Raw genomic sequence first — 9,910 nt, 5'->3', positions numbered from 1 at the left:
AAGCTCCAGGAGATTAAAATTACACCATAAATATCTTTTCCCACCTAGAGTAGAAATGGAGGAACAACTACCTCTCTTTTAAATCTTAAAAAAATAGATGCATTCTTGACATTCAAGTTGAAATGTTTTTATATCATCTTGCTCTTATATTTCTAGTATTACCACAATGTTTAAGATTTCTCTCTCTCTCTCTCTCTCTCTCTCTCTCTCTCTCTCTCTCTCTCTCTCTCTCTCTCTCTCTCTCTTTTCTTCTTTCCTTCCTCTTTCCTTTTTTTCTTCATCTCTTTTTTCTTTCTTCTTTCCCTCCTTATTCTCCCTTCTCTCCCTAATTCTATCCCTTTCCTTCCTTCTTTTCTTCCTAATTCCCAGCCCAGAATTCTATCTACTACATCATAGTACATTATTTCCTTACCTTCTGTTAGAACACACAAAAGTAGTAGTCAGTTGCATAAGCTCCTTCCCTAACAGCATTTTTGCAGTAGGATCTGATTCTGTATATATACCCTCTCCATTTCCCATAAACTGTGAGTGGGGTGGGAATGAGGTGTGTAATAATTTGGGAGTTACAGTTTGTGGAAGTAAAGTAAGAGAACAGTAAGTTTTAGAAATAACCCACTCCACTTGGGCAATAAATTTTGTTTCTCCTCAAAACGAAAAAGATATTCATTTGTTTTTCTACCTACCACCTTCTAAAGACCCGCCTAAGCTTAGACTATAAAATCTAAACTACAATCATGAGCTAGACAATTTACTCCTTAAAGTATCCAAGCAAAAGTCTGATGAGCATTTTGTCTGCTAGTCATTAAGGTATGAGTAGTACTAGGCTTTAAAGATATTGTTCCCTTATTCACGATTTTTCTTATTTTTATATTTTTCTCTTTCCAATGCTTGCTACAGCTAAGATCATTTTCTAATGAGGCTGATCCTCTATTCAGTTCTTCTTAGATATTGTGGGAATTATTTGTAGAGCAAACCCAAGATGTGGAGTAAATGGATCCTTCCAGTATCAGAGCATCAGAGTAAAGAAAGTATTTTTTAGATGAGAAAGTTAAACCCCCAAATACTTAGATGACTTGCCAAAGTTACACAGTTAATAACTAATATGCAGTAAGAACCAGAATGCAGGACTTCTAGTTTCCCAAAGTTTTTTTTCATAAGCTTCTTCCATGTGAACAGAAATATCCTTCAAGGTCCATTTTGAAAATAACTCATCCAAAGACCTGTTACCATCTATGGATTGACATATTGAAAGAAAAGCCTACTATCTCAAAATCTTTCCCTCTCTTTAATCATTCTTAGCTTATAAAACTGTATGTAAAGAACTTTTTAACCATAAATGTAAATAAATCATTGCTTTAATGTAGAAATCAGGTGGCACTGGAAAACTTTAAATAAGCTGTCAAATTTTAAGGTAGTTCTTCAAAGAGACTAAAACTTGATATGTTTGTCTTTCACTATTTTAAGACCATCTGACATGACTGGTTTAAGTAGGTTATACAAGCGTATTTACTTGAAGCCCTATGACACTCCAGAAATCTGAGCACATTCTCTATTTACTTGAAGGAATGTCATATTGTATCTTGTTTGTTTTTTCCCCTCCTAAAGGGCATTGGTCATTCTTCCCTCAGATGATTAACATAAAATTATTGCAGAATGACTGTCTTTGAATGGCTGGATTTTTAAATAGAGCCTCATAAGCTGAGGAAGAATAAGACTTCAATTAAAAGACAAAAAAGAAAAGGCATCTATTCAGTGCCTACTATGTACCAGACACAATATTTAAGTCTCGATTATAAAGGCATGTATCAATCCCTGTTCTTAAGGAGTTCATGTTCTAATGGAGGTCAAGAAATGCAAACAACTGTGTATAATGAGTTACAAATAAGATAAAATTGAAATGATCTTAGAAGGCATTAATATTAAAGAGAACTGGGAAAGGTTTCTTGCACATGTTCAGACTTTAGCTGAAACTTGAAGGAAGTCAGAAGGTAGAGGATTCCAGGCAGGGGGAAGAGCTAGTGAAAATGCCCAGATTTGGAAGAGGGAGTTTCTTTTCTTTTTTTTCTTTTTCTTTTTAATTTTTATCTATTTATTTATGCATTTGAATTAATTTATTTAGTCAATTTAGAACATTATTCCTTGGTTACAATAATCACATTATTTCCCTCCCCACCCCCTTCCCGCAACCGGCTAACAATTTCATTGAGTATTACGTGTGTTCTTGATCAGAACCTATTTCCATGTTGTTGGTGTTTGCACTAGGATGTTCATTTAGAGTCTACATCCCCAGCCATATCCCCTCGACCCATGTATTCAAGCAGTTGTTTTTCTTCAGTGTTTCTACTCCCACAGTTTTTCCTCTGAATGTGGATAGTGTTTTTTCTCATAGACTCCTCCAAGTTGTTCATGATCACTACATTTCCACTAATGGAGAAGTCCATTACATTCGATTGTACCACAGTATATTGGTCTCTGTGTACAATGTTTTCCTGGTTTCACTCTGCATCACTTCCTGGAGGTTCTTCCAGTCTCCATGGAATTCCTCCACTTTATTATTCCTTTGAGCACAATAGTATTCCATCACCATCAGATACCACAATTTGTTCAGCCATTCCCCAATTGAAGGGCATCCCCTCATTTTCCAATCATTTTGCCACCACAAAGTGTGCAGCTATGAATATTTTTGTACTTTTTCCTTATTATCTCTTTGGGGTACAAACCCAGCAGTGTGGAAGAGGGAGTTTCTTGAGTGAGGTAGAGCATGGAGGACAATATTACTAGATTGAAGAGTCAGTGTACAATTTGGGAATTAATCATTATCCAATTTCACAAAAATTGGAGCCAAAATATTTTGGAAAAACACACTGAAAAATGCAATTATGCTAGGTTCAGAAATCTTAGTGGCTGAAGGCTTGCAAAGTATGATTAACATTACAACAATTGCAGAAGGCAAAGAGCAGATATAACCTAACCACATACCTTATTGCTTATAAATCCTGATGTCCTCGAGATTTCCAAGAAAAAAGTTCAGCCAGTAATTTGTCAAGGTACTTTTCTTCTAACATATCCAAACACTCAGAGACAAGAAGGAACATGAAGAAAAAAAAAACCAACAATGCTTTATAAATGGATTTTCCTTGCCGTTTCAGTAGAATGAAAATTGGCCCCATTAGGTTATAAGAGAGGGACAAGAGTTTTTGTGCGGTATGTTTTTCTTTAGATATTTTACCATTTTAAAATGTCTTTTAAAATATTTTTGAGTAGAGTTGAATCAAATATCATCTAGCCATTATTGGGGGGAAAGGAAATTTCTCTAAGTCTAATTAATTAGACAATTGAAATGTCAGGTCTGTCCTCAACTGAGTTTTACCTACTCACTTTTTGTCTTAAGAAAATACATGAAAAAGTGCCTATTTTATGAAAGGCTGGGTAACTTTGGTATCTTTATCCAAAGCTTTCTTTCTTATTCTCTGATTTCAATCATTGATGTGAAAACCTTTTAACCTGCAATAGTGATTAAATTGAAAATCAAGGTATTTTATATCTAGCAATATAAATGTATCTCTCAATGATTCCCTAAAATAGTGTTCTCATACAGCAAAACTGACATACTTTAGGACTAACTATGCCTCTTCCTCACTTTTCTCTACTTAAGTCATATCTATCTTTCAAGTCCCAAGTTAAGACCCACATACTACACATAGCTATTTCTGAATATATATATGTATATATATAATATATATATACATATATATATATATTACTCTTTCCTCTGAATTCTTAAAGTAACTTCATAGGATTGTAGATTTAGAGATGGAAAGGATATTGGAGTTTATGTAGTTCAATCCTTATATGTTATAAGCAGTGTGAGATTATGGACAAAACCCTGAATTTAAACTTGGAGGATTTTTATTCGAATTTAACCTTTACCATCTGTTTGTTTCTTTTCATCTATAAAATGAAGGTGAAAGTAGAAATGATGGACTTTGCAATGCAATGATCCAGGACAATTCTGAAGGACTTATGAGAAGGAATGCTATCCACATTCAGAGAAAGAACTGTGGGAGTAGAAACAGAGAAGAAAAACAACTGCTTGATCACATGGTTCAATGGGAATATTATTGGAGATGTAGATTCTAAACGATCACACTGGTGTAAATATCAACAATATGGAAATACGTCTTGATCAATGACACATGTAAAACCCAGTTGTATTGAGTATTGGCTATGAGAGGGGGTATGGGAGGAGGGGAGGGAAAGAACAAGAATCATGTAACTATGGAAAAATTTTCTTAATTAATCAATTAAAATTCAAAAAGAAAAGATGGACTTTGAAGAGACTTACAACTTAAGTCTATAATTTTATGACATGAAATAGAAGCTCAGACAGGTTAAATGATTTGCTCAGACTCACATATCTAACAAGTGTTTGAGACAGAACTTGAACCCAAGTTTTTCTGACAATTCCAATGTCCTATCTACTACACCTCACTGACTCTTCCTTATATACCATTTATTCTATGTTTAAATTATTTTTTTAAATCTCTTTGGGTATATGCAGTATTTTCTTAACTAGGCTATAAGTCCTTTGAGGACAAAAATCATATTTTTTCCCTCTTTGCAATCTCCAAAGCAGCAGAGTGTCTTGCAAGGAATAGAAACTCAATAAATGTTTGTTCTTATTGTTAATGGTAGCAGTGATAATTAGGATGATGAGGATTATGCTGATGATTAAGATTCCTTTTTTAGAGTTTTTGATTCTAGTCTCTCTCTTGGGCCTTGTTGATATTTTATATGGTTTTTATCTTTCTCATTCTCTGAAACTCCTTTGGGATCCAAACAGATCCACCCCCACAACGATCTATGTTTGTCTTGGATGAACCTCTAGTATAAGGAATGAGATGAGGTTACTTATTCTGTGTCATGTAATTACATTGTTTTGCATTTTAATCTCTGTTGTCTGACATCTGGATGCTTCCAGTGAACATGCCCTGGTTGAGGTCAAATGTTAGTTTTGTAGGCATTTACTGATTTGCCCACAGTGAGTCTTGGCTCCTCAGAGATCATTCAGATTTGGGGGCCCTTGATATGGATCAAATATCTCAGGCAGAGTAACATTTCTGTCATCCAAGAAGATGATTAGAAACTTGGAAAGTCTTTGAAACAACTGATTATACTTTTTTAAAATGAAGAAACTGACAAGGAACTGAATTTTCTCACTTAAGTTGAAAAAAAAGACAATTAAATTGTTGCCTTTTCAAATACATGCTTTTTAAAAAAAATTTTTTTAAGACCTTGAAATGTGGCAGGTTTTTTTACAATTAGAAAACTTAGAGACATAGACATTTCATAAGGATAAATAAGAAATCAGTAGCAACATCAAAGAAAAAATTAATGTTTCCTGATTAGCTCAGAACTTGATGTGTCTGAACATATACCATGGGACAAAATGGGAATGGAGGTATATGGACTAAGAGAAGGTGGTGAAAGATGACAGAATGGAAAACAGAAAACTTCTTAGGGTTGTGTAGTGCAAGTTTCAAAAATTCCTGGCTCCATCTTTTCTTGGAATACATATAAATTCAATATAAACTTTTAAATGGATCATATCTGCAAAATGCTGTATAAATACAAGGTATGACTTGTTTTGAGATCAACCTTAAGCCTCTCCACAAAGCAACTCAGAAATCCTGTTTGTGTGACTCCCAAGTCCACATTCTGTCAGGCAGTGATTTGTTTACAGAAGCAAGCCTTGATGGTGCTGATTGGCTGGATTTCTGCTCAGCATTCTATGGCTGCCTTGTAATCCCTGGCTTGACCTTTAGCCCACACATCCATGGGGAGGCAAACATAATCTTTACCTGGCTTGCTTTAAGCCTGTACCTTTAATTTCTATTCATGGCTTTGCACAGCTGAAAAATAGTAACTTCAGACACTGATGTGTGATATTAAGCACAGCCGAATGGGTCAGATGCAGCCATAAGTTGATGTATGATTTGCTGCAATCCATATTAGATGGCAACTACTATTTTCCCACCTCTACCTGCACAGGTGGTTAATTAACTTTTCTTGGTCTCCATCCTGGCATGAACTTCACCTGCAATTAGTCAGATGAGCCTCTCCCCCTCCCCCCAACCTGGATGAGAGAAGAAATGAAACTCTTCTGAACTCCAGTATGGGAAGCTTTAGATTGCTGTCAATGTACAAGTGTTTTTGCCAAATTGGCAGACTTCACATCTTTGGGAGGTGGTCTGTTTTTAGCTCTGCTTTATTTTCCCTCTTGAGGACAGTTTTCTCTAGTTAAATGGTATTTGATACTACACTGCTATTGGATTGAACACTAGGGGACTCCCAAATTCAGGGGGAGGTAGATTGAAGAAGGATCCTCGAAAAGAAAATTGTAAGATTGGCTAAAAAGGTCAGAAGTAAACCAGGCAAGGATTGTTTCATGGAATCTCAGAGTGTAGAAGACATCTGGAGTTATATAAACTCCCACTTTCAGAAACTCAATATATAAAAGTTGAAAATAAATTAAAATGGGACATCTTGAAAATTACCAGGTAAGTTAGATACATGCTTTTAGTTAAACAGTTTGGGTTTATGGAACACTATTGCATCATAAGAAGCAATGAGAAGGGTAATTAAAAAAAACAAAAACTTGGAAAGAAATACATGGGATAATGAATAAAAAAAATGAATATAACCCCAAAAAACATTATATACAGCTACAGAATTAATACTAGAAGAAAAAATTGTGAATGTTACCTCCAGAAAGTGACCCGAAAAATGAAAGACTTAATTTTTATAAAAATGTTGGTCTCCCAGTGGGGAGGAGCTGAGACACTTACAGATGGTATTTATTATTCAGATACAAAGAAAAATAAGCTAAACATAGAAGAGATTTTATTTAAGACAGTTATCTTCCATCTTAGAATAAACATTATGTTTTGGGTTCTAAACCCAAAGAGTGATAAGGGCTGGGTAATGGGGTTTAAGTGACCAGCCCAGGGTCTCACAGCTAAAAAGGGTCTCACATAAGTGATTTTTTTTAAATTTTATTCATGTACTTTCTTTTTTCTTTGTATATGGAGATGCTTCTTTTATCTGGTTTTGTAAAATTTGTAATAAGAAAGGAGAAATTTCATTTTTTTAACAAATTTTTCAGAATAAAATTCTTGCAAAAGCAAATTTAAATGATTTAAGTGCTAAGCTACAGTGTCAGTGGCCAAAAGGCACTCAAGAGTAGCCTCAGTGAAGCATTATTTCCTACTTATCTGGATGTCAGATTGCCCAAACCTCAAGCCTCCAGGAAACAAACTAAAATCTAGTATTAAGTTAAAATGTCTTCTAATCTCCTGAAATAACTGTTAAAAAATAAATCCCTTGCACTAAAATCAAGTTTATATACTATCAAAATCTAATTTATTCCAAAAATGTTTATTGATAGGTTTTGTTTTCAAATCTTTTATTTTTGAATACATAGAAAGCTAAGTGAGGCAGTGGATAGACTGCTTGACCTGAAGTCAGGAAGACTCATCTTCCCAATTTCAAATATGACCTCAGATATTTCATAGCTGTGTAACCCTGTGAAATTCATGTTTGCCTCAGCTTCCTCACCAGTAAAATGAGCTGGAGAAAGAAATGGCAAAGCACTCCAAAATCTTTGCGAAGAAAACCCCAAATGATGTCACAGTTAGACACAAAAATTGACTCAACAGTAATATATTTACATATTTGGGGCTATATGTGTATCATCCCATACCCACTGAACTATCCTTTAAAATAAAGTATAAAGGAAAAAGGGTCAGGGGACAATAGTGATTTAGAAAATTCACCAATATTTCAAATAAGTTTGAAAGTAATAAAGCACCAGAATGGAGGCATCAATAAAGTACAGTAAGTACAAAAATCTGAGTGCAGTGTTAAGCTTGAAACTATACTCATTTAGCCTTTTTTTGATACCTTATCTATAAACCCATAGTACATATGCCAATAGTCCACAATCCCTCCTCTGGAAAGACGGGAACAAGCAACATTGGTATCATTTCTTCTTTGGGGATTGCATGATCATTATAATTATAAATCATTTGATTTCCTTGCCTATTATTTGATTTTTTTCACTTCCCTTGTAATCTTTGCTTACATTGTTTTCTGACCTTTGCTTACTTCCCCTATATCTGTCCATTTAAGTCTTTCTACACATTTAAGTATAATCTGCATCATCAACATTTTCCCTCTCACTTTCTTAAATCTAGGCAATCAATAAACAGTAAATCAAGCCCCAATTTGTAGTTATTGATCACTCAGGTGTAAATATTCACACAAACCTTTAAGCAGTCAGCTTCACAAGCCCCTGTATGACTTAACTCTAGAACCCTTCCCAATATTACCCCAATCTATGGAGCTTCTCTCTTGTTCATAATTCTTTCTTACAATAAAAATATATTTTGGTATACATGAGACCTTTCTGTAGTTGACCTCTTCAGGGTATATTTTCTATTGATGGGATATGTGGGGAAGAGTATACATATTTTATCCACTTTTAAAAATAATTTTTTTTTTGTTATTTAGTCATTTCATTCATGTATGTCTCTTTGTGACTCTTTTTGGAGGATGGCAAGAGGGGAGTTATTGCCAGAGATACTGGAATGGTTTATCATTTCCTTTCCCAGTTCATTTTATAGATGAAGAAACTGAGATAAACAGAATTAAGTAATTTGACCAAAAAGCCAATAAGTATCTGAAGTTCATTTTAACTCATGTCTTTCTGATTCCAGGCTCTATGCTCTATCCACTGTACCACCTAGCTGCTCCTTTTATTTATTTTTTCTTTTCTTTTCTTTAATTTTTTTCTTAATTGAAAATTTTTATTTAATTAGTTAATTTAGAATATTTTCCATGGTTACATGATTTATGTTCTTTCCCTCCCCTGTACCATCCCCCATGCTCCACCCCCTAGCCAATGAGCAATTAGCTGCTCCTTTTAAATGCAGCTCCAAATTTGAAATTTTAGAAGAGGTGTCATTCTGTATTGTTCAAAGTACCTTTCTTTAGACTTATATGAACTGATGCAAAGTGAAGTCAGTAGAACCAGGACATCACACACAGTCACAGCAATATTTCTTGATGAATAACTGTGAAAAACCTAGTTGTTCTCAGCAATACAGTGATCCAAGACAAACTCAGAGACTCAGTTTGAAAAATTCCATCTGCCCTCTAAGAAATAACTGGAGTTTGAATGCAGACTGAAAAATAATATATTTAATTCTCTTTATTCTTTTTTTATATGAGAACTCTTTAACAAAATCACTATTAGTAAAAAATGTCTTACATGATGTCACATGTAATATATATATCAGATAGATTGTCATATAGAGGCAGAGAGGGAAGGATTGAAAGAGGGTCAGAAGGGAGAGAATTTGGAATTCAACACTTTTTAAAAAATCAATGTTAAAAATATTTTATACATATAATGGGGGAAATTTTTATTTAAAAAAAGAAATACTTTTTCTTTAAATCCCTTATCCTACCAAAATCAGAGATCCAACAACAACCAGTCAAAGAAAATTTAACTTCATTTTCTAGTCCATAATAAAGTAGCAGCTAGACATTAAGTAGATGAATGATACCTATTGGACAGATTAAAGACAGCCTGGCTTTGGAGTCAAAAGACCTGAATTCAAATTCTACCTCTGCCACTTAGTATATCTGTGATTGTGGACAAGTCATTAAAAAAAAGTTAGTCTAGATGACCTCTGAACCTCTCTGAGAGATGCTACCCATATTTCCTAGCTAATGTCTATATAGCACTGAACAAATACCAGATGTGATTGTTATTTAGAGCTCAACTCTAAACCTCTCTACAGAGCAATATTGTAATCATTGGTTTGAGTGACTCCAAACTGTTTCC

This window comes from Monodelphis domestica, chromosome 2 (assembly GCF_027887165.1).
Source record: "Monodelphis domestica isolate mMonDom1 chromosome 2, mMonDom1.pri, whole genome shotgun sequence".
Lineage (NCBI taxonomy): Eukaryota > Metazoa > Chordata > Mammalia > Didelphimorphia > Didelphidae > Monodelphis > Monodelphis domestica.
The sequence above is the reverse complement of the archived record's forward strand: the minus strand, read 5'-3'. Positions refer to the sequence as shown.